Here is a 24,630-nt window from a genome sequence, read left to right as displayed (position 1 = left end):
TCGTGGTGTGTAGGAGGGTGTGGGTGTCTGTGGGTTTGAAGAAGACTTTGGTAGCTAGTTTGTGGTCTTGGGTATCTGATGGTAGTTTAAAGACAGTGGTGTCGAGGAAGTCCACCCTCTGCTGGCTGGTCATGGCCTTTACCTTGATGGATGGGTGGTGGGCATTGAGTATGTCAATAAACTCCTGTAGTTCCCCCTCTGAGTGTCCACACTCCCCAAATGTCATCTTGGAATCTGTAGTAGCACATTGGACGCTTTGGACATTTGTGGAAAACTGTCTCCTCCCATTCTGCCATGTATATGTTGGCATAAGCTGGGGCAAACTTCTTCCCCATTGCTGTACCTTTGACTTGTAAATAGAACTCCCCGTTAAATTCAAAGTCATTCTTAGTCAAACCCAGATCCAGTAGTTTAATTAGGGCCTCGTCTGGTCTCTCTGGGTCAGGATTTCTCTGTAGGATGTTTTTAACTGCCTGTATCCCCCTGTCTGTCTCTATGTTTGTGTACAGGCTTTCCACATCCATGGTGAAGAGTGTTGCGTTGGGTGGTATGTTGAGGGAGTTAACTATTCGGGTGAAGTGGTAGGTGTCTTTGATGTAGCTGGGGTGTTGTTGTGCCAGTGGGTTAAGGTAGTGGTCAATGTATTGCCATAGGATTCGCTACTGCAATCTGACACTATGGGCCTACCTGGCGGTATTTCTCCAGGCACTGTCCACGTGTCTGGGTTTTTGTGTATCTTTGGGAGCATGTAGAATTTCCTCGCCCTGGGTTGTGCTCCTGTCAAGTATTCTACTTGTTTGTCTAGGATGTATCCTGATCTCTTAAGCTCCTCCAAAATGTCCCCTATTTCCTTTTGTGTTTCTTTATATATGGGCTCATCTAACTTAGTGTAGTGTTCTATCTTATTCAGTAGTCTATGTGCCTCGAAGAGGTACTGTTGTCTGTCCATGATGACTATACTGCTCCCCTTGTCTGCCGGTTTGATCACTATCTCGTTGTTCTCCTTCAGCTCTGTCAAGGCCTGCCTCTCTTTTCTGGTGATGTTAGACTTATCTTTTGTTGTAGGCATATCCCCAATGGCTGATGCTGTCTCTGTTATAAATTCTGTTATCTCCCTCGGGACATCCTCGTCGTCTGGGGACCATCCTGTGAGTGGCCTGAAGGGTATAATTTCTGCAGGTTCTGCGTCACTGAAGTGGTGTATTAACTTAATGGATCGATAGAATCTGTGTAGGTCACCCTGCACTTGTTCCTTGTGGGTTTTGGGAGTAGGGACGAAGGTGAGGCCTCTGTTCAGTACCCTCTCTTGGGTTTCGGTAAGGGAAAATGTCTGAGAAAGGTTGACTATTGTTTTCCCTAGTTGTGGGCCCTGCCTCTCTTGGCATGGTGTCCTTAACAGTTTAAATGCTTCATCCACTCTCTGATCATGGCTCGGGCTGTGGGGTTCTGTCCAATGGACGTGGTCTGGGACTACTTTAAACTGGCTGGTGGGAATGTGTTTCTTGGTGTGTATGTAATCATTAAGTTGTCTGAGTGTGTCCTGCTCTGGTGCTGGGAGAGTCTGGCTGAAGTTGATCATAGGGATCAATATGCTGGCATTAGGGAATTTACGACTGGCCATCTTGATTAGTGTTTGGAGTTGTTTGATAGCAGTCTGTGGTCTTTGTTCCTTATTATTAATGCCAAATGAGAGAATGACTTTTTGAGTTTCTGGACATTGGCTCAATTTGTCCAGAATGGAAGTGCCATGTATAAATTTAGCTCTTGGGTAGCTGTCCAATTGTATGTTATTGTTGGAGAATTTGGGGATCTTGGCAATGTTGTAATCTCCAATTATTAAAATAGGTTTACTGGGTTGTAGTTTCCAGGTAACATTTTTGTAACTTGTGTTTGGGTGTCGGGTAACTTCAGCCAGCCGCTTCCCTGGACCCTTCCTTGTGTGTTGCTGAAATTCATCCTGTGAGTTACTATCTGTGTCTAAAGTCCTCTGGTGCTGCGTGCAAGCCCGACCCTCTGTGCTGGGACCCCGTGTGTTGGAGTGGAAAGGGTAGGTGCGTGGGAAGGTGTTGCAGTACCGGATATGTTTACCTGTGGCACCGCGGTCGTGACGTCCCTTCCGGCGGTCTCTGTGGTCGGTTCGGTCTCGTCCCGGGAGGGTCTGCGCTCGGCCCGAGGTCTCTGGGAGAGAGGGCCGTGGGTGCTCTGGCGTGAGCAGAGGCTCCGGTAGATGAGGGAGGACGTGCTGGGGGAATCGGAGCGTGTGGGTCGTGACCATTCCTCTGACCACGTCCCGGTCGCAGACCCGGAAGTGGGCCTGGGGCTCGCGTATCGGGGAGCGTGGCTGGGCCTGGTCCTGTTGCTGGGGTCGCAACACCACAATCTGGGGGCTGGTGGGTAGACACACCGGGGTGGTGGGGGGGGTTATGTCGGGGCTGGCGGTAGCAGAGGCGTGGGTGGCGCGGGGCCACGGGGAACGGAGCGGGGTGCGCTCTGGATGGGGCGTGATGTCGCCCAAGCCGTGCGGGGCCGCTCGATCTGGTTTTCCTGTGAAATAGTAAACAAGTCTTGCGGGATATGTACTGCTACATTAGACATTACCGCCGCTGGCCTGGGGGTCTGGAAATCCCGCAAGCTGCTGCGCTGTTCAGGCCCAGTCTCTGAGGTCAGGTTCAAAACTCGATGTCTAAGGTCCTCCATTCTGATTTTAAATTTATCTCCCAAATTTCTCTTGTTCCAGATTAGGGCCTTGGCGACAGCCTCATGCACACGATCAGTGGGCTGGCCCTGGCGGTATTCATCATCCAAATATTCCAGACTGTTTTGGTAATGTTCAATCAAAATTTGTCTTGTTTGTTTAGCCCAGGTTTCAGCATTAGAAGCCAATTTCTTTAATGTTTCCTGGGTGGGATTTGCTGGTTTCACAAAGTGTGTTAATATCTTTGCTTGCCTAGTGAGACCCCTGGGGGGTGTATTCCGTCCTTTTAGAACTCCTAGATGGTGTAGAGCCTGGGCCATTTTATGAATAACTCTCACAGCAACTGCAAAGGAATCCCTCTGTCTAGGTTGATTCCTGTGCTGGTTGCAATTCCCCCCATTACTGTTAAGCAATCTCCCTTCCCCCTCTCCCCTCTGCATGTTACAACTCATTTCTGGTTTAGTAAATTATGCTGCAATGCTAACAGTCAAATCTAAGCATCAATTATCTCTAGCGTAGTAGGGTTAACACCAAGGTGCTCACCAGTTCTTTGGTTCTTTCCAGCTCGCGGAGACCGCTTGCCGAACTCTTCCCGACTGGGCAACGATTTTCCAGTTTCTCTATCTCTGTAGCTTCTTCAGGGAAAGAGATCTAATTCTCTTCGGTTAGGGTTTTTAAGGGGTAGGTTGATGTTCCTCCCTTTCTGGGTGGAGCTTCCCATGTGCTCGGTCCTAGGACCAGTCACTTTGGTTGGGCTCTACCTGTTCTTTGTTTGGACTGGTCGGTCCACTTCCATTGTTTGTAATGTTACCAAATGTATCTGGCATCTTGTATCATTTGTTGCTAGTGTTTTCAGCCTCTCTTGATCAATAAATGTCCAAATTCCTCTTGTCCACTATCATGTTTTGCAAGTCCTTAAGTTATGTATGTGCTCTGTCAACCTGTTTGTAGTCTGTGTGGCGTCAAAGGCTCTTCTGGGTAGGGGGTCCTGGCTGGGATAGGGGTGGGTATGGTGTTGTGGACGTGTCAGGGTCTCTTCCCTCTCTTTTGTAGCCTGTCTGGTTTATGGGGTTGGGGTCTGGGGTAGGGCTGGGATAGGGGGTTAGGGTTAAGGGTTAAGGGTTAGGGTTTAGGGCTAGGGCTAGGGCTAGGGCTAGGGTCGGGGTTGGGGTCAGGGTTAGGGTTAGGTTGTGATTTATCGGACAGTGGGACAACATGCCCTCTGGTGCTTAGTGATCTCCCCTGGAGATTCCTTTTCACTATGTACTGTCACTTGGTATCTGGCCCACGGTCTCATCACCCTTGTCCAAATCTCTTTGCCTTACACTTGCCCTTCTATAGATTTGTGGGAGTCAGTCAGGATCCACCCTAGGTTTGAGTTTGTCCATCCTGTTCGTGGCCCAAAGGGGTATAATTTCGGCAGCTCTGCGCCTCTGAAGTGGTCTATTATTGACTTAATGGATTGATAAAATATGTGTAGGTCCCCCTGCACTTGTTCCTTGTGGGATTTGGGAGTAAGGTCGAAGGTGAGGCCTCTGTTCAGTACCCTCTCTTGGGTTTTGGTCAGGGAGAATGTCTGAGAAAGGTTGAAGATTGTTTTCCCTAATTGTAGGGCCTGCCTCTCTTGGCATGGTGTCGCTAACGGTTTAAATGCTTCATCCACTCTCTGATCTGGCTCGGGCTGTGGGTTCTGTCCAGTGGACGTGGTCTGTGACTACTTTAAACTGGCCGGTGGTAATAGTGGGAATGTGTTTCTTGGTCTGTATGTAGTCATTAAGTTGTCTGAGTGTGTCCTGCTCTGATGCTGGGAGTGACTTGCTGAAGTTGATCCTAGGGATCCATATGCTGGCATTAGGGAATTTTCGACTGGCCATCTTGATTAGTGTTTGGAGTTGTTTGATGGCTGTCTGTGGTCTTTGTGTTTTATTATTAATGCCAAACGAGAGAATGACTTTTTCAGTTTCTGGACAATGGAAGTTCCGTGTATGAATTTTTCCCCTGGGTAGCTGTCCAATTGCATGTTGTTGTTGGGAAATTTTGGGATCCTGGAAATGTTGGAATCTCCAATTATTAAAACAGGCTTTCTGGGTTGTAGCTTCCAGGTAACATTTTTCTGACCTGTATTAGGGTGGTTGTTTCTTTCCCCCAGGGCTGGGACCCCGTGTGTTGAGGTGGAATGGGCTGGGGACAGGGAAAGGGTAGCAGTCTCGGACATGTTTACCTGTGGCACCGCGGTCGTGACGTCCCTTCCGGCGGTCTCCGTGGTCAGTTCGGTCTCTCCCCGGGAGGGTCTGCGCTCGGCCTGTGGTCTCTGGGAGAGAGGGCTGTGGATGCTCTGGCGTGAGGAGAGGCTCCGGTAGATGAGGGCGGACGTGCTGGGGGAATCGGAGCATATGGGTCGTGGCCAGTCCTCCGACCAGGTCCCTGTCGCGGACCAGAAGGGGGCCTGGGGCTCGCATACCGGGGAGTGCGGCTGGGCCTGGTCCGGTTGCTAGGGTCGCAACCCCACGATCTGGGGGCTGGTGGGTGGACGTAGCGGGGTAGTGGGGGGGCTTATGTCGGGGCTGGCGGGAGTGGAGCCGTGGGCGGCGGGGCCGCAGGGTGCGGAGCGGGGTAGCTCGAGCTGGTTTTCCTGTGAAATAGTAAACAAGTCTTGCGGGATATCTACCGCTATATTAGACATTACAGCCGCTGGTCTGGGGGTCTGGAAATCCCGCAAGCTGCTGCGCTGTTCAGGCCCAGTCTCTGAGGTTAGATTCAAAACTCGATGTCTAAGGTCCTCCATTCTGATTTTAAATTTATCTCCCAAATTTTTCTTGTTCCAGATTAAGGCCTTGGCGACCGACTCCTGTACACGATCCATAGGTGGGCCCTCGCGGTATTCATCATCCAGATATTCTAGACTATTTTGGTAATGTTCAATCAAAATTTGTCGTGTTTATTTTGCCCAGATTTCAGCATTAGAGGCCAATTTTTGTAATATTTCCTGGGTAGGATTTGCCGGTTTTATAAAGTGTGTTTATATCCTTGCCTGCCTCGTGACACCCTTGGGAGGTTGGCCATTCTCTTACACTACCCTCAGATGGTGCAGTGTTTTGGCCATTTTATAAATAATTCTAACTACGACTGCAAAGGAATCCCTCGGTTCATTCCTGTGCTGGTCGCGATTCCCATTGTTATTGTAGTTATACCCTCTCCTTCCCCTCCCTTCCCCTCTGCATGTCATTGTTCATATCTAGCTCAGTCAGTACAATGTCTTACTTCTGTATTTAAACTATAAACATCAATTATTTCTGTACAGAACTATGAACATCAATTATATCTCAACATCCATTCTCTCGTTCAGTACCATGCAATGCTACTGATTTAAACAATAAACATAAATTATCACTAGCGTAGTACGGTTCACACCAGGGTGCTCACCAAGTCCATTTTTTCCGGCTCGCAGAGAAAAGCCTGCGGAGACTGCTTGCTGAACTTTCTCCCTACTCCGATGGTAGTTCCTTTGCTTGTTTGTCGTGTGTTTAGTCAAGTCTTTGGTCTTTATATCTTCGCCTTGTGGAGACCATCTGCTGGACTCTGCCTGCTAAGACAGTGTTGCAAGGAAGTTCACCTCTCCTTGTTTGTCGTGGTCCTAATTTAGTCTTTTGTTTTTTCCAGCTTGTGGAGACCGCATGCTGGAGTCTTCTCATCGGCACTTCTCGCCGACCGCCGCTGCGTAGACGGCGGCCGGTTATTCCAGGCCAACCAGCGAGCCTGCCAGTTTTGCTATTGCTTTAGCTTCATCAGGAAAAGAGATCTGTTTCTATCTAGCCGGTAATGGATTATAAAGGGTAGGTGAATGTCCCTCCCTTTTTGGGTGTCTCCCTCCCCTGTGTTAGGTCTTAGGACCAGTCACTTTGGTCGGAGCTGCTCTTGTTTAGACCGGTCGATTCATAGATACATAGAAACATAGAAATTAGGTGCAGGAGTAGGCCATTCGGCCCTTCGAGCCTGCACCGCCATTCAATATGATCATGGCTGATCATCCAACTCAGTATCCCGTACCTGCCTTCTCTCCATACCCTCTGATCCCCTTAGCCACAAGGGCCACATCTAACTCCCTCTTAAATATAGCCAATGAACTGGCCTCGACTACCCTCTGTGGCAGAGAGTTCCAGAGATTCACCACTCTCTGTGTGAAAAAAGTTCTTCTCATCTCGGTTTTAAAGGATTTCCCCCTTATCCTTAAGCTGTGACCCCTTGTCCTGGACTTCCCCAACATCGGGAGCAATCTTCCTGCATCTAGCCTGTCCAACCCCTTAAGAATTTTGTAAGTTTCTATAAGATCCCCTCTCAATCTCCTAAATTCTAGAGAGTATAAACCAAGTCTATCCAGTCTTTCTTCATAAGACAGTCCTGACATCCCAGGAATCAGTCTGGTGAACCTTCTCTGCACTCCCTCTATGGCAATAATGTCCTTCCTCAGATTTGGAGACCAAAACTGTACGCAATACTCCAGGTGTGGTCTCACCAAGACCCTGTACAACTGCAGTAGAACCTCCCTGCTCCTATACTCTATACTCCTGAACAACATTCTTCAGTCCATCGTATCATTTTTGATATCACTGTAAACGTACTGATCATCTCACGTATATATTTGCTTCCAATTCATTATTAAATGTGATTATATAAGAAAGGAACCAACAGGGGGCTGCGCAGTGGAGCAGCGGTAGAGTTGCTGCCTTACACTGCCACAGACCTGTGTTAAGGGGCTGTCCCACTTGGACGCCATAATCCGCAAGTTCTGGCAAGTTTGCCCTCGACTCATACTCACAGCATGGTCGACACGAGGTCGAAGGGGGTCTTTGTAACTCTCCTTCATGCACGAGAGTAGACCCCATGTACTCGAGGCCTCTGCTAGATTGCGGTGTATTTTTCAACGTTGAAAATGCTCGCGAGTAAAAAAAGGTCGGCATGGAAAAATCGATACTTTTTTTACTCGTAGGTTTAGTCGTAGTAGGTCGTAGTAGGTCATACTATGTCAAGGTAATCGTAGGTTAGTCGTAGGTAAGCGAGGGTAGTCGAAGGTAGTCGTAGATAGTCTTCATCGTAGTCGAAGGGAGGTCGAAGGAGATCGAAGGAGGTCGTCTTCACTCTCCACTATTTGGTGTCCAATTTTCCTGAAGTTAGTCATAGCTAGTCGAAGCTAGTCTTCAACATAGTTAAAGGAGGTCGAAGGAGGTCTTCTACATAGTCGAAGGAGGTCTTCAACATGACATTTGTTCAAACTCTCCTAAACTCTTCTAAATTCGCCAATTAGGTCGCCCAAGTGGGACAGCCCCTTTAGATCCAGAGTACAGGTGCTATCTGTATGGAGTTTGTACGTTCTCCCTGTGGCGGCGTGGGTTTTCTCTGGGTGCTCTGGTTTCCTCCCACACTCCAAAGCCGTACAGGTTTATAGGTTAATTGGCTTCTGTACAATTGTTCATAGTGTGTAGGATAGAACTAGTGTACAGATAGTCACTGGTCAGCACGGACTTGGTGGGCTGATCAGCCTGTTTCCACGGTGTATCTCTAAACTAAACTAAACTATCCCAGTGACATTGGCTACTGGTCTCAAATGTTTTTATTTATTTATTTTTTTATTAGAAGTACGGTAAGTTACAATAATACACAACACATATGTCTTAATACATTTTTTGCACCGCTTCATTTTTTGAGCTTTAAGAACAAGATAGAAGTAAAGGAAGTAAGGAAAGTGCGCAAGAGTCGTGAAGGTGCAGGAGAGTGTTGAGAAAAGAAAGCCCCTTAGAAAAGAAGTTAGAGAAGGAAGTAAAGAAAGAAAGTAGACCCTAGAAAAGAAGTAAAAAGAAAGGAGAAACAATCGCTCTATTATAACATTAAACTCCGCAGAAAGGGGACTACCAACCAAGTCTGTTTCTGTTGTTTGTTGCCAGATCCTGATTTTATTTATTTATTTATTTATTAAAAAAAATTACTATTGCACCTCATGCTTGTAATAGTTCCAAAAACGTAGACCACGTCTTTTGGAATTGGTCTGCTTTACCTGCTAAGAGGAATCTCATCTCTTCCAGATGTAGTGTTTCAAACATATTTGATATCCACATTTTTATTGTTGGTGTGGGCGCATTTTTCCAGAATTTAAGTATGAGCTTTTTTCCCATTATTAGCCCGTAATTGAGTAAATTCTTCTGAAACACGTTTAGTTCAGGGTTACCTTCCGATATTCCAAAAATGATCCATTCTGGTTTTGGTACCAGTTTTATTTTGATTAATTTTGTAAAGATATCAAATATTTCATACCAGAATTTTTGGATTTTTGTACAAAAAAACAAAAGAATGCGCTATGGTAGCTTCTTGACACAGACATTTATCACAGATTGGTGAGACATTAGGGAAGAGTTTATTTATTTTAGTTTTTGAATAATATAGTCTATGTAATGTTTTGAATTGGATGAGAGTATGTCGTACGTTGATCGAACATTTATGCACCTGTAGTAAGTGATTATCCCAGCTCTCTTTTGAAATTTTTATAGCTAATTCTTGTTCCCAGTCTCTTCTAATTCCATCAGTTGTGGGTATTTCTATGTTTAAGATGATGTTATATAGGTACGATATTAGATTAGCTGATTCCGCCTTTGTCTTCATTGCTTCATCCAGTAAGTCGGTAGACATATTATGATAGTCTTTTGTATATTTTTTCAGATAGTCACGAATTTGAAGATATTTAAAATATTGATTATTTTTCAAATTATATTTCAGTTGTAGTTGTTGAAATGATAGTAATTTTCCCAATTCATACAGATCTCCGAGCGTTTTGATTCCCATTCTTTCCCATTGTATAAATGATTTGTCTATAATTGATGGTTTAAACGATGGATTATTAACTATTGGTATTAAAAGAGATAGGTTTCTTAATTTTAGATTCTGTTTTATTTGTTTCCATGTTCTAATTGTGCTATGTATAATTGGATTTTTATTATAATTTTTGTTATTCAAATATAGTGGTGAGAGGAGAGTCGCTCCTATATTACACGGAGAACAGTCCCCTCTTTCCATTACAATCCAGTCCACCTGCTGGGCAGAGTTGTCCAGCAGGTGAATCATATTTTTAATATTTACTGCCCAATTATAATACATAAAATTAGGGAGCGCTAGACCCCCCAACTCTTTTCGTTTATTAAGGTGTGCTCTTTGTATTCTATGGGATTTATAATCCCATATAAAATTTGTAATGTCTGAGTCCAAATTTTTGAAATACTTTTTTGGGAGATATATAGGTATTGACTGAAATAGGTATAGGATTTGTGGTAAAAAGATCATTTTTATAGGGTTTATTCTGCCTATTAGGGACATCGGAAGTGTTTTCCAGATTTAATCAAATTATTTAGTTTCTTAAGTAAGGGATTATAATTGGCTTTAAACATCTCCAATGTAAAGCATCTCTGGAGAACATGGATAGGTGAAGTTTCGGGTTGGGATCCTGAGTTACTCCAGCACTTTGTTTATTTTTTTGTAAACCACCATCTGCAGTTCCTTGTTTGTATAATTTTGTCCCCAATTTTCTAACTCACTCTGGATCCGATGTAATCACACCTGAACCAGCCTACCATGGACCTTGTCAATGGATCTCGTCCATATAGACAATGTCAATCCTTTTGGGCATCTCCTCAAAATCTCAATCAAGTTTGTGAGACACTATCTCCCACTGAGTCATGCAGATTATTCCTAATCAGTCCTTACCTTTCCAAATGCAAACAAATCCTATGTATTCCTCCCAGTAGCTTTCTCGCCACTGCAAGGCTCACCAGCCTGCAGTTCCCTGTCTTGTTCTTGCAGCCCTTCTTAAATCAAAGCATTTTCCAATCTTCTGGTACCTTACCTATGACTAATGAAGACACAGTAAGGCCCCAGAAACTCATTCACCTGCTTCCCACATTGTTCCAGAATTCTCTCAGTCAGGCCATTGTGGATGTGTCCACCTTTTTGTGCTTCACATCTGCAAGTATCTTCTCATTTGTTTGTTGATATGTTGCTGGATAACTTTATTCTCCTCCATGAACTCACTAGCTTCCATGTTCTTCACCATAGTAATTGCAGATGGGCAGCAGTAATTTCAGATCCTGCCCATTTCAAATGGCTCCACATATAGAATACAAAATTGATCCCTAAGGAAATTTGTTTCCTCCCTAGTTAATGCACTTAATGTTTAGGGATTCTCTTTTAACCTTTTCTTCCAAGGATCTGTCCATTTTTTCCTCCTAACCTCCTTCTTGAGCATATTCCTACCTCCTTTAGACTTCAATCTTTAGACTCTAGAGATACAGTGTGGAAGAAAGCCCTTCCGCCCACCGTGCCCACTCCAACCAGCGATCACCCCATACACCAGCACTATCCTACACAATAGGAACAATTCACAATTTGAAGAAGCCAATTAACTGACAAGCCTGTACATCTTTGGCGTGCGAGAGGAAACCAGAGCTCCCAGAGAAAAGACACACAGTCAAAGGGAGAACATGCAAACTCCATGCAAACAGCACCCATAGTCAAGATCAAACTCAGATCTCTGGCACTGTAATGGAGCAACTCTACCAATGAGCCACCTTCTACTCCTTACAGGATTCATTTGATCGCAGCTGCCTACACCTGACATACGTCTCCATTTTCCTGACAAGGGCTTCAAAAGGGTGTCAAAGAAAGGATGTTATTTTAGGAAAGAGAAGTGAAGGAATTTCTTTAGTCAGAGGGTGGTGAACCTGTTGAATTCTTTGCCACAGAATGCTGTGGAGGCAAAGTCAGTGGATATATTTAAAGCAGAGATTAGTATGGGTGTCAGGTTATGGGGAGAAGGGAGGAGAATGGGGGTAGGAGAGATAGATAAATCATGATTGAATGGTGGAGTAGACTTGATGTCAAACAGGTTCGAATCCCGCTTGGAGTGCATACTGTCGTTGTGTCCTTGGGCAAGACACTTCACCCACCTTTGCGTGTGTGAATGTGTGTGAGTGATTGGTGGTGGTCGGAGGGGCCGTAGGTGCAGATTGGCAGCCACGCTTCCGTCAGTCTGCCCCAGGGCAGCTGTGGCTACAGAAGTAGCTTACCACCACCGAGTGTGACTGAGGAGTGAATGAATAATGCGATGTAAAGCGCCTTGAGTATTAGAAAGGCGCTATATAAATCCCATCCATTATTATTATTATTAAATGGCTGAATTCTACTCCTATCACATGATCAGGATCTTATGAATATTCCTTGTCAACAAGGGTTTCTTCATTCTGCAAGCTTGCCCTTCATGCTGGACCTCAGCCTCTTCTTCTTCTTCTTCTTTGGAGTTTTACGGCAGCCGGCATCCACAATGTTGCATTGCTGCCACCTTCTGGCTTCATTCCACAGTACTCATGTCTTTACATTAGATCCTTTTATAAGGCCAGAGGCCCTCAAGAAATCAAACAACAACTTTTCCTTTTCCTTTCCCTCCACACTCTAGAATGTTCTTTACTGATATTTCTGTCAATCCAATTTTCTTCATTTCACTGGTCATAATTCCTCTTTCTGTCTCATATCTCCTACATGTAACTAGGGCATGCTGAACTGTTTCCGGCTGATGGCATTCCTCACACATCCCAGTAGGGTGTTTTCCCAACATTTTTAATGTGCTGTTCAGGTGAGTGTGTCCTATCCTCAATCTTGTTAATACTACCTGTTCTCTCCTGTTCCCCCCTCTTCTTGCTGTAATGCCCACTCTGTTTTGTAGCGAATAGAGGTGTCTCCCCTTTGTCTCCTGTTCCCAGTATTGTTGCCATTCCTGATTTATTTTCTTCCACACAATGTGTTTTCCTTCAGATTTGGATAATTGTAAGTTTACCTCTATGTTTCTTTTTTTTAAAGCCTCCTTTGCTAATTTATCCACCTTTTCATTTCCTAGAACACCAATGTGTGCTGGGACCCACAACAAAGTCACGTCACTGCCCCTCCTTGTCACTTGGCTTAATAGTAGCAGGATTTCATACACTAGGTCAGGCCGCCTATGGGATGCACCAGACCCAATACTCTGGATTGCAGATAATGAGTCGCCACATATGCTCAATGAGACCTGGCAACAACCCAATGTCTTCTTCTCCCTCAATCAAACATCCCCACCTGGATTTAATTACATTTCCAAGCCCCGCCCCTCCCGCCATGGAGGTGGCCTCGCTGTTATTTTTAACCAGAATTTTCGTATCACTTAACTCACCTTCCCCCCAGTAGCATCATTTGAATTCCTCGCCTTCAAAGCCCTTTCCTCCATGACAGTCATCCTCATTTACCGGCCACCTAAACCAAACCCCTCCTTCCTATCTGACTTCACTGAACTCCTCACACTTGCCTCATCCCTCTCCCCACGTCTGCTGCTACTTGGTGACTTAAATATTCACATGGACTCCCCCACCTGCAAGCTTGCATCTGAATTCGCCTTTTTACTGGACAACTTCTCTCTCACTCAGCACGTCACCTTTCCCACCCATGACAAAGGTCACATCCTTGACCTGGTCTGCTCCACAAATCAACCAGTACTCGACCTCCATCCTTGCCTCTTCCCCCTCTCTGATCATAAGCTTATACGGTTCACCATCCCTTCTCCGACACCTCGCCCCCGCTTCCTCCGAGAAATCACCTTCCGTAATCTAAAATCCATTGATTCCCACCATCTCTCTGACCTGCTCTCCACCACTCTCCCCCTGGACTCAACCCCCATCTCACCTGATGATCTCACAAACCATCTCAACTCCACCTTGTCTACCTCCCTCAACACTCTGGCCCCCCTCAAAACAAGAACCGTAACTTTCAACACGTCTTCACCCTGGTACACACCTGCACTTCGTAAACTGAAACAGACGGGTCGCCAACTCGAACGACTTACAAAGAAATCATCTCTCACAGTCCACCTTGAAGCTTACAAACTCCACCTCACTGACTACAAAGATGCTCTCATTGCTGCAAAATCTGCCTACCTCTCCTCCATATTCACCGATACCTGCCTAAACCACAGAACCCTCTTCTCCACAGTGGGCAACCTCCTCAAGCCTCGAGCCAACACTCTCCCTACCTCTACTCCGGATCTCTGCAACTCATTCCTCCACTTTTTCGCTGATAAAATCAGCACCATCTATCAATCTTTATCCCCTGTACCCGACTCCCCAGCATCTACTCCACCACCTACCAAGGCCCCTCCTTTCAACATCTCCACTGACCTCCATACCCCTCCTCCACACTGCTTCCTCTCCCAGTTTGACCTGGTCACCCCTATTGAAGTCTCCAAACTCATCAGCTCTTCCAAACCCACTACCTGCTCCCTCGACCCTCTCCCCACTCCCCTGTTGAAGTCCTGCCTCCCCGTTCTCTGCCCCTACCTCACTAATCTCTTCAACTCCTCATTGTCCCAAGGAATTGTCCCCTCCGCTTTCAAAACTGCTGCCGTTACACCAATCTTAAAGAAACCTGGTCTTGATCCCTCCTCTCTCATTAACTACCGCCCAATCTCAAACCTCCCCTTTCTTTCAAAAACCCTGGAGCGTATCGTTGCGTCGCAACTTCATTCCCACCTCCTTGCGTATAACCTACTTGAACCCCTCCAATCTGGCTTTCGCCCCCTCCATAGCACAGAAACTGCTCTCCTCAAAGTCCTCAACGACCTCCTCACCTTTGCTGACACTGGTTCCCTCAACATCCTCATCCTCCTCGACCTGAGCGCAGCCTTCGATACAGTGAACCATAACATCCTGCTCACCAGACTCAAAGACCTCGACATTGAAGGCTCTGCACTCAGCTGGCTCCGTTCCTACCTTTCCAACAGATCCCACTTCATCTCTCTCCACAACCACACCTCTGCTACAGCCGCAGTCACTCAAGGCATTCCCCAAGGCTCCATTCTCGGCCCCCTCTTCATCATCTACATCCTCACCCTTGGTCAGATACTCCGCCACTTCTATCTGGACTTCCACTGTTACGCTGATGACACCCAGATTTACCTTGGCACCAAATCCCCCCACAACCCCCCCCCCTCTCCCATATCAACTCCTGTTTGTCAGCTATAAAAACCTGGATGCAACATAACTTCCTCAAACTCAACAGCGATGACAGAATTCCTCCTCATAGGCTCCAAAGCCACACTCAGCAAAATCAATAACCCCACTCTCACCATCGACGGCACCACTGTCTCCCCATCTCCCCAGGCCCGCAACCTTGGCGTGATCTTTGATTCCACCCTCTCCCTTGAGCCTCACATCCGCCATGTCATTAAAACCTCCTTCTTTCATCTCCGCAACATCGCCAAACTCAGACCCTCTCTCACACCGCCTGCTGCTGAAAGACTCATCCATGCCTTCATCTCCTCCCGACTGGACTATTGCAACTCACTTCTCCTTGGCATCAGCTCCACCTACATCAACCGACTCCAACTGGTCCAGAACGCAGCCGCCCGACTCATCATTGTAAAGAGCTACAATAACGCACAGTTGTCTTTACTGCTTTTATTGTTATTAACTCACATTCAATACTGCACTAGCTGTACGTGGTCCGTCACATGAGCTAGAGAGGGATCAAGGGGTGGGGAGGTTACATTTATACTTGGGATACTTGGGATATAGGGAGTGGTTAGTAGTGGTGAGGTCACTATGTTAAAGGAACATCTACATCCTTTCCCTTGGAAACAAACAATACAGTAGTGACATAGCCCAATGTCATCTACATCTACAATCACCCACACCAAATCCTGGCATCACATCACTCCAGTCATCAAACAACTTCACTGGCTTCCCATCTCCCACCGGATCACCTACAAAATCCTGGTCCTCACCTACAAAGCCCTCCACCATCTGGCCCCCCCATATCTCACTGACCTCCTCTCCTCCTACCAACCCTCACGGTCCCTCAGATCCACATCAGCCGGTCTCCTCTCCATCCACAAGTCCAACCTCTGCAGTTTTGGGGACAGAGCCTTCTCCAGGGCAGCTCCCAGGCTCTGGAACTCCCTCCCCCAACTGATCCGCAATTCCGTGTCCCTCACCATCTTCCAGTCCCGCCTCAAGACCCATCTCTTCACCTCTGCCTATCCTTAGCCCCACGTCCCCGTCCCTTTTCATCTGTGCATTAATTGCCTCATACTGTGTTTTGTATTGAATTCTGTCTTTACTTTGTGTACTAGTCATGTCTCTACTATTTATTTCATTCCCCTTACATGTTTTTCCTCTACATGCTCAATTTTTGTAAGGTGTCCTTGAGACTCTTGAAAGGCGCCCATAAATAAAATTTATTATTATTATTATTGAGTCAATAATTTAAATAGTTACAATTGTGGATTTGTGCAGCCTGCAGTACTCTGTGGCCTACTGCTGACATATTTGATGGATACATTTAGTTATAAATCTCATTGAAATGAATATGCAGGTCCGTACATACACAGTAGCTCAGCTGGCACATACGTTTGTTTCCCGAATGACCCATGACCTGGGCATGCGCAGTTGAGTATAGGAGCAGGGAGGTTCTACTGCAGTTGTACAGGGTCTTGGTGAGACCACACCTGGAGTATTGCGTACAGTTTTGGTCTCCTAATCTGAGGAAATACATTCTTGCCATAGAAGGAGTACAGAGAAGGTTCACCAGACTGATTCCTGGGATGGCAGGACTTTCATATGGAGAAACTTACAAATTCTTAAGGGGTTGGACAGGCTAGATGCAGGAAAAATTTTCTAAGGGGTTGGACAGGCTAGATGCAGGAAGATTGTTCCCGATGTTGGGGAAGTCCAGAACAAGGGGTCACAGTTTAAGGATAAGGGGGAAATCTTTTAGGACCGAGATGAGGAAAACATTTTTCACACAGAGAGTGGTGAATCTCTGGAATTCTCTGCCACAGAAGGTGGTTGAGGCCAGTTCATTGGCTATATTTAAGAGGGAGTTAGATGTGGCCCTTGTGGCTAAAGGGATCAGGGGGTATGGAGAGAAGGCAGGTACAGGATACTGAGTTGGATGATCAGCCATGATCATATTGAATGGTGGTGCAGGCTCGAAGGGCCGAATGGCCTACTCCTGTACCTATTTTCTATGTTTCTATGTAATACCGAACTCGCTTTTTATTCATCCATTGTCAAAATGAAATTGCTATTCGTTTTTTGGATTTAATTTGTAGAATACTGGGGAGAGATGGTGCCTCACAGTGCCAGAGACCGGGTTTCGATCCTAACCTCGTGTGCTGACTGTGTGGAGTTTGCACATTCTCCCAATGACTGCATGGATTTCCTCCAGGTGCTCTGGTTTCCTCCCATAGAATTAGAATTAGAATTAGAATTACCTTTATTGTCATTCAGACCTTACGGTCTGAACAAGATTTCGTGCCTGCAGTCATACATACAATAATACAATAATAAACAACAGTAAACACAAATTAACATCCACCACAGTGAGTCCTCCAAGCACCTCCTCACTGTGGTGGAGGCAAAAATCTTAGGGCTGCAGTCTCTTCCCTCCTCTTCTCCCTCTGCGCTGAGGCGATTCCCCACCGGGCGATGGTACAAACAGTCCCGCGGCTCACCGAACCCCGTAAACCCCGCAAATCCCATATCCCAAAGACGTGCAGGTTTGTAGGTTAATTGGCCTCTATAAAAATTGCTGCCTAATGTGTCAGGACTGAGATAACATAGATCTAGTGGGAACGAATGATTGAAAGTCAACGTTGACTTTGTGGACTGAATGTCTAAACTAAACTACATTTTTGAAATATAGGCCATGATACCTGAACAATAGGTACCAGTCTGTCTCTGCCATGCTAAACTGCAATCATCATTTCCCCATTACACAACTCAGGACTGAACCATCAGGCAAATGTACCTCTCAATCCATTTGGTGCTGAAATAAATAATTGAACATATCCTGGACGAGGAACCAGTTAACTTGCCAATAAGTAGGCACTTGCATAAATTACAGGTTGTCAAACATGTAATATATTAATTGCAATTAATGCCAGATTTAACAAAATTGCTGCAGCTCTCACCGCGTGATTAAACAATAATAGAATACCAATACTTTTGATGGTTTGATGATGTGGGAAGCTTTAAGGGCCTGTCCCACTAGGCGATTTTTTTCGGCGACTGCCGGCGTCATATCAGTGTTGCCAAAAGATTTTGAACATTTCAAAATCCAGTGGCGACAAATAAAATGTTGATAACTGGAAAAAAACATTGCGCGTCATACGTCATCGTGCCGCATCACGCCGCTAATTGTTCGCTGATCTGATACGTCAGTCAATGATGCCGGCAGTTGCCGAAAAAATCGCCAAGTGGGACAGGCCCTTTACTGACATGCATGGAGTTTGCCCAAGCATTCAACCCAGCTGCAGACCAGTTAGAGGGCATAGCTTTAAGGCGAGAGGGCAAAGGTTTAAAGGAGATCTGAAGAGCAAGTGTTTTTTTTACGGAGAGAGCGGTGGGTGGTTTGTATGCGCTGCCTTTATCCTTTCCAAAAGTCTCTTAAATGCCATGATCGTATCTGCATCCATGCCACCTCTGGTTGGGGTGGTGATTGAAGTAGATATGACAGTGGCATTTCATAGGTTTTTGGATAGGAACATGGATATCCTAGAGATTGGAGGGACATGGGACACGTGCTGGCAAAGGAGGTTAGTTTATTTTGGCATCACATTTGAACATAGGACAGAAAGCCAGAACAGGCCCTTCAGACCAGAATGTCTGTGCCCAGAATGATGCCAAGACCAATTCTTATCTGCCTGTACATAATCCATATTCCTCTTTTCCCTACATATCCATATGCCTAACCAAACGTCTCTTAAATGCCACTATTATATCTACCTCAGCCACCACCCTCGGCAGCACGTTCCAGGTACTTACGACCTTCTGCTTAAACAAAAATTGCCCCGCACATCTCCTTTAAACGTTATCTCTCTCACCTTAAAGCTATGCCCTTTAGTTTTGATTTTTCCATCCTAGGAAAAAGGTCCTCACTGTCTACCCTATCTATGCCACTTATAATTGTATATACTTCTAGCAGGTCTCCCCTCAACGTCTGGAGTTCCAGAGAAAATTATCCAAGATAATAATAATAATAATAATGGATGGGATTTATATAGCGCCTTTCTAATACACAAGGCGCTTTACATCGCATTATTCATTCACTCCTCAGTCACACTCAGTGGTGGTAAGCTACTTCTGTAGCCACAGCTGCCCTGGGGCAGACTGATGGAAGCGTGGCTGCCAATCTGCGCCTACGGCCCCTCCGACCACCACCAATCACTCACACACATTCACACACAGGCAAAGGTGGGTGAAGTGTCTTGCCTAAGGACACAACGACAGTATGCACTCCAAGCAGGATTCGAACCGGCTACCTTCCGGTTGCCAGTCGAACACTTAGCCCATTGCGCATCTGTCGTCCCAAGTTGGTCCAATCTTTCCCTTTAGCTAATACCTTCTAATCCAGGCATCATTCTGGTAAACTTCTTTGCAAAATCTCCTCATCCTTTGTGTAATGAGGCAACCAGAAATGTCCTCAATAATCCAAATATGGCCTAACCAAAGTCCTATAATCCTGCATCATACTTCCTGACTCTTGTACTCAATGCTCCAACCCATGAAAGCAGGCATACCATGTGCCTTTTTTACCACTCTATATACTTGTGTTGGCACTTTCAAGGAGTTATGGACTTGGACCCCAAGATCCCTCTCTACCTCCCTTTGTGGAATTAATTGCGGCAGATGGCTGTGGAATTTTGTCATTTTGTATTTTAAAGTCACAGATTGACAGATTCTTCATTAGTACAGGTATCAGGGGTTATGGAGAGAAGGCAGGAGAATGGGTTTGAGAGAGAAAGATAGATCAGCGATGATTGAATGGTGGAGTAGACTTGATGGACCGAATGGCCTAATTCTACTCCTAGAATTTATGAACCAATGTACATGAATGTTGTTTAGGGTCATGCTATTAACTCCATATTTCCCCCTTACTTATGATCTCCTGAATTCCAACACCTGACACTTGCTTAGATTAAACTCTATCTGCCATTTCTCCACCCATTTCTGCCGCTGACCCATATCCTGTTGTATACTTTGACAACCTTCCCCTTAGTCCACAACCCCAGCGTTCTTGGTGTTGTCGGCAAGCTTACTAAGCAACTTATCTACGTTTACATCCAAGTCATCAATATCTATCGCAAACAACAGAGGTCCCAGCACAGATCCCTGCCAAACTCCACTGGTCACAGACCTGTTCTGAATATTGTCCTTCCACCATGACTCTCTGTCATCTGTCAGTAAGCCAGTCCTGCATCCATACAACCAAGGCATGGTTAATACGAAGATAGACACAAAATGTTGGAGTAACTCAGCGGGACAGGCAGCATCTCTGGAGCGAAGGAATGGGTGATGTTTCAGTGCGAGACCGTTTTTCAGACTGACCCGAAACGTCACCTATTCCTTCTCTCCAGAGAAGCTGCCTGACCCGCTGAGTTACTCAAGCATTTTGTGTCTATCTTCGGTTTAAACCAGCAACTGCAGTTCCTTCCTACACAAGTCATAGTTAATTCTGTGAAACCAAATCTTCTGGACGTGAGGCTCACCGGCTTATAATTGCACGGATATTCTGGGCCGAGGGGCCTAATCCTGTGCTGCACTGTTCTACAAATAGAAGATAGACACAATATGCTAGAGTAACTCAGCAGGACAGGCAGCATCTCTGGAGAATAAATTACATTTTGGCTCGAGACCCTTCTTCAGACTGAGAGCCGGGGAGAGGGAAACTAGAGGTATGAAAAGGTGCAAAGAACAAATGAATGAAAGGTTTGAAAAGAACAAATCAAAGCCTGCACCGAAGATCAGGGAAAGGTGGAGCCCACAATGGTCCATTGTTGGCTGTGGAAAGGTTGATAATGAGGGGATACAAACAGTGAAACCAAGCGAGATGACAGTGAAACTAGTAGGACGACTCGGGTGGAAGAGAGATGGAGAGAGAGGGAATGTGAGGGTTACTTGAAATTAGAGAAATCAAATGAATACTGCTGAGTTGTAAGTTGCCCCAGTGAAATATGAGGTGCTGTTCCTCCAATTTGTTATTACGTGTCATAAGGTCATAAGTGATAGGAACAGAATTAGGCCATTCGGCCCATCAAGTCTGCTCTGCCATTCAATCATCGCTGATCATGGCTGAGGTACAGTGAAAAGCTTTTGTAGCGTGCTACCCAGTCGGCAGAAAGACAGTATGTGAGTACAGTCGAGCCATTTGCAGTATATAAATGTGTTTAAGAAGGAACTGCAGATGCTGGAAAATCGAAGGTATACAAAAATGCTGGAGAAACTCAGCGGGTGCAGCACCATCTATGGAGCGGAGAAGATAGGCAACGTTTCGGGCATTTTTGTGTACCTGCAGTACATAGATGCATGATAAGGGAATGGCGTTTAGTGCAAGGTGAAGCCAGCAAAGTCCGATCAAGGATAGTCCGAGTGGATTTTAAAAAATAAATGATTTTTATTCTCAGATGCTATTATCACAGTTTAAATTTGTAGGGAGGGTGTGGAGGGAATGCTCTGTGTTCTGTTTCACAGAGACATGGCTCACCCCCAGCTCCCCAGACTCAGCGGTCCAGCCTGAAGGGTTCTCCATCCACCGCATGGACCGTACCCTGGCATCTGGGAAAGGGAGAGGAGGGGGCGTCTGCCTCATGGTCAACTCTGCGTGGTGTTCCGACGTGGCAGTCCTGTCCAACTCCTGCTCTCCACACCTCGAACATCTGGCGGTGAAGTGCCGTCCCTTCTACCTCCCGAGAGAATTCACCTCCGTTATCCTGACCGCGGTCTACATCCCACCCCAGGCAGACGTCCGTCTGGCACTGGAGGAGCTGCATGCCGTGGTCAACAAACACCAGACGTCTTACCCCGAGGCATTTACCACCATTGCTGGGGACTTCAATAAGGCGAACCTCAAGAAATCACTCCCCAACTTCCACCAACATGTCTCCTGCTGCACCAGAGGACCTAACACCCTCGACCACTGCTACACCACCATCAAGAATGCCTATCGTTCTATCCCTCGCCCTCACTTCGGTAAGTCCGACCATACCGCGGTGCTGCTTCTTCCTGCCTACAAGCAGCAATTAAAGAGCGCACCCCCAGAGGTGAGGACAGCACAGAGCTGGTCGGGGGGGGCAGAAGAACAACTCCAGGACTGTTTGGAGTCTGTAGACTGGGCAATGTTCAAGGACTCGGCAACGGACTTGAACGAATATGCCACAGTGGTTACAGACTTCATAAAGAAATGTGTGGAGGACTGCATCCCTACAAAAACCTTCCGAGTGTTTCCCAATCAGAAACCTTGGATGAACTTTGAGATCCGCACTCTCCTGAAGTCTAGACACAGGGCATTCACCTCCAATGATACAGTGGCCTACATGAAGACCAGATACGACCTTGGTAAGGCCATCAAAAAGGCCAAAAGGGACTTCTGCTCCAAACTGGAGGACGAGACAGATGTTCGGCAGCTGTGGCAGGGTCTGAATGCAATCACCTCCTACAAGGCAAAACCAGGAGGCAGCTCGAATGCCGGTGTAACATCACTCCCTGACGAGCTCAATGCGTTTTACGCACGCTTTGACAGGAAGAATACTGATGTGCCTTCCCGATCCCCCATTCGCTGTGATGGCATTTCAGTCTCAGTCACAGAGGCCGATGTCAGGAAATCCTTCAGAGGGGTGAACCCCCGAAAAGCACCTGGACCTGATGGTATACCCGGCCGTGTTCTAAAAACCTGTGCGGACCAACTGGCGGGAGTTTTTACGGACATTTTTAACCTCTCACTTCTGAGGTCTGAGGTCCCCACCTGCTTTAAAAGGGCATCAATTATACCGGTGCCCAAGAAGAGTAAGGTGACGTGCCTCAATGACTATCGACCAGTGGCACTAACGCCGGTGGTGATGAAGTGCTTTGAGAGGTTGATCATGGAGCAAATCAACTCCTACATCGACAAAAACCTGGACCCACTGCAGTTCGCGTACCACCACAACAGATCAACGGTGGATGCGATCTCGCTGGCCCTCCACTCCGCACTGGACCACTTGGACAACAAAAACTCATATGTCAGGCTGTTATTCATTGATTACAGCTCGGCATTTAACACAATCATCCCCTCCAAACTGGTTACCAAACTCGCAGAGCTGGGTCTCTGCGCATCCCTCTGCAACTGGATCCTCGACTTCCTCGTCCACAGACCAGTCTGTTCGTATTGGTGGAAATGTGTCAGCCTCAATAACAATCAGCACGGGAGCACCTCAAGGCTGCGTGCTCAGCCCCCTGCTGTACTCACTCTATACCCATGACTGCGTAGCGAACCACAGTGCGAACTCCATCATCAAGTTCGCTGACGACACCACTATTGTGGGGCGTATCACTGATGGGGATGAGTCAGAGTACAGAAGAGAGATCGAGCAACTGTCCATATGGTGCCAGCGCAATAACCTGGCCCTGAACACCAGCAAAACCAAGGAACTGATTGTGGACTTTGGAAGGAGTAGGAGGGGGACCCACAGCCCCATTTATATCAACGGGTCGATGGTTGAAAGGGTCAAGAACTTCAAATTCCTGGGGGTGCACATCTCTGAAGATCTTTCCTGGTCCGAGAACACGAACGCAATTATCAAAAAAGCTCATCAGCGCCTCTACTTCCTGAGAAGATTACGGAGAGTCGGATTGTCAAGGAAGACTCTCTCTAACTTCTACAGGTGCACAGTCGAGAGCACGCTGACCGGTTGCATCGTGGCTTGGTTCGGAAATTTGAGCGCCCTGGAGAGGAAAAGACTACAAAAAGTAGTAAACACTGCCCAGTCCATCATCGGCTCTGACCTTCCTTCCATCGAGGGGATTTATCGCAGTCGCTGCCTCAAAAAGGCTGGCAGTATCATCAAAGACCCACACCATCCTGGCCATACACTGATCTCCCTGCTACCTTCAGGTAGAAGGTACAGGAGCCTGAAGACTGCAACAACCAGGTTCAGGAATAGCTACTTCCCCTCAGCCATCAGGCTATTAAACCTGGCTCGGACAAAACTCTGATTATTAGCAACCACTTTCTGTTATTTGCACTACCAGTTTATTTATTCATGTGTGTATATATTTATATCATGGTATATGGACACATTTATCTGTTTTGTAGTAAATGCCTACTATTTTCTGTGTGCTTAAGCAAAGCAAGAATTTCATTGTCCTATACAGGGACACATGACAATAAACTCACTTGAACTTGAACTTGGATGATCAGAGCAGGAGGCAGATGCTGACAGGGTCTACCTGCTACCATGGTCACCACTTTTCTCCATTTCATTTCCCTTCTGCTTATTCCCTGCCAATGAAAGCCGGACTCACTGGGCAGCCATTGTCACTGATGCCGAAGATCGGAAATAAAGACAGAAAATGTTGCAGATACCAGCAGGTGAGGCAGCATCTGTGGAAAAGAAACAAAAGCTAATGTTGTGGTTTGCAGATCAAAAGAACACAAAGTGCTGGAGTAACTCAGTGGTCAGGCTGAATCTCTGGATAGGTGACTTTTCGGGTCGGGACCCTTCTTCAGACTGATTGTGGGGATGTGCGGGGGGTGGGGGGAGGGGAAGAAAGCTGGGAGAGGAGATGCAGAACACACTGTGGCAGATAGTAGGTAGACACAGGCAAGAGGGGTATATTACCTGCAATGCTTAGTCCTGCCTCTCCTCTCTTCCAGCTTTCGTTCACCACACCCACCCTCCAAAATCAGACTGAATTGGGTCCCAACCCAAAACGTCACCTATCCATGTTCTCCCGAGATGCTGCCTGCCCTGCTGAGTTACTCTAGCACTTTGTGTCATTTTGTGTAAACCTGCATCTGCATTTCCTTGTTTCTACTCTATAGTTTGGATCCTCTGTCCCTTT

The 24,630-nt window shown here is 46.3% G+C and overlaps 1 long non-coding RNA gene across 4 annotated transcripts; it reads left to right on the top strand.

Moving 5' to 3' along the window:
• Positions 1-915: 915 nt before the first annotated feature.
• LOC116983015 lies at positions 916-18,129 on the top strand. 4 transcript variants are annotated; one of them, XR_004414593.1, is made up of 4 exons: positions 2,461-2,823; positions 3,260-3,496; positions 4,823-4,829; positions 18,116-18,129. It is a non-coding gene; the product is annotated as an uncharacterized LOC116983015 (long non-coding RNA). The 4 variants fall into 4 exon arrangements; XR_004414595.1 differs by lacking the exons at positions 4,823-4,829; positions 18,116-18,129 and adding an exon at positions 916-1,280 and having other exon boundaries at positions 2,743-2,823; positions 3,260-3,590; XR_004414594.1 differs by lacking the exon at positions 4,823-4,829 and having other exon boundaries at positions 3,260-3,501.
• Positions 18,130-24,630: the final 6,501 nt, after the last annotated feature.

Source organism: Amblyraja radiata, chromosome 18, assembly GCF_010909765.2.
Source record: "Amblyraja radiata isolate CabotCenter1 chromosome 18, sAmbRad1.1.pri, whole genome shotgun sequence".
NCBI classification, from domain to species: Eukaryota; Metazoa; Chordata; class Chondrichthyes; order Rajiformes; family Rajidae; genus Amblyraja; species Amblyraja radiata.
The sequence above is the reverse complement of the archived record's forward strand: the minus strand, read 5'-3'. Positions and strand labels throughout refer to the sequence as shown.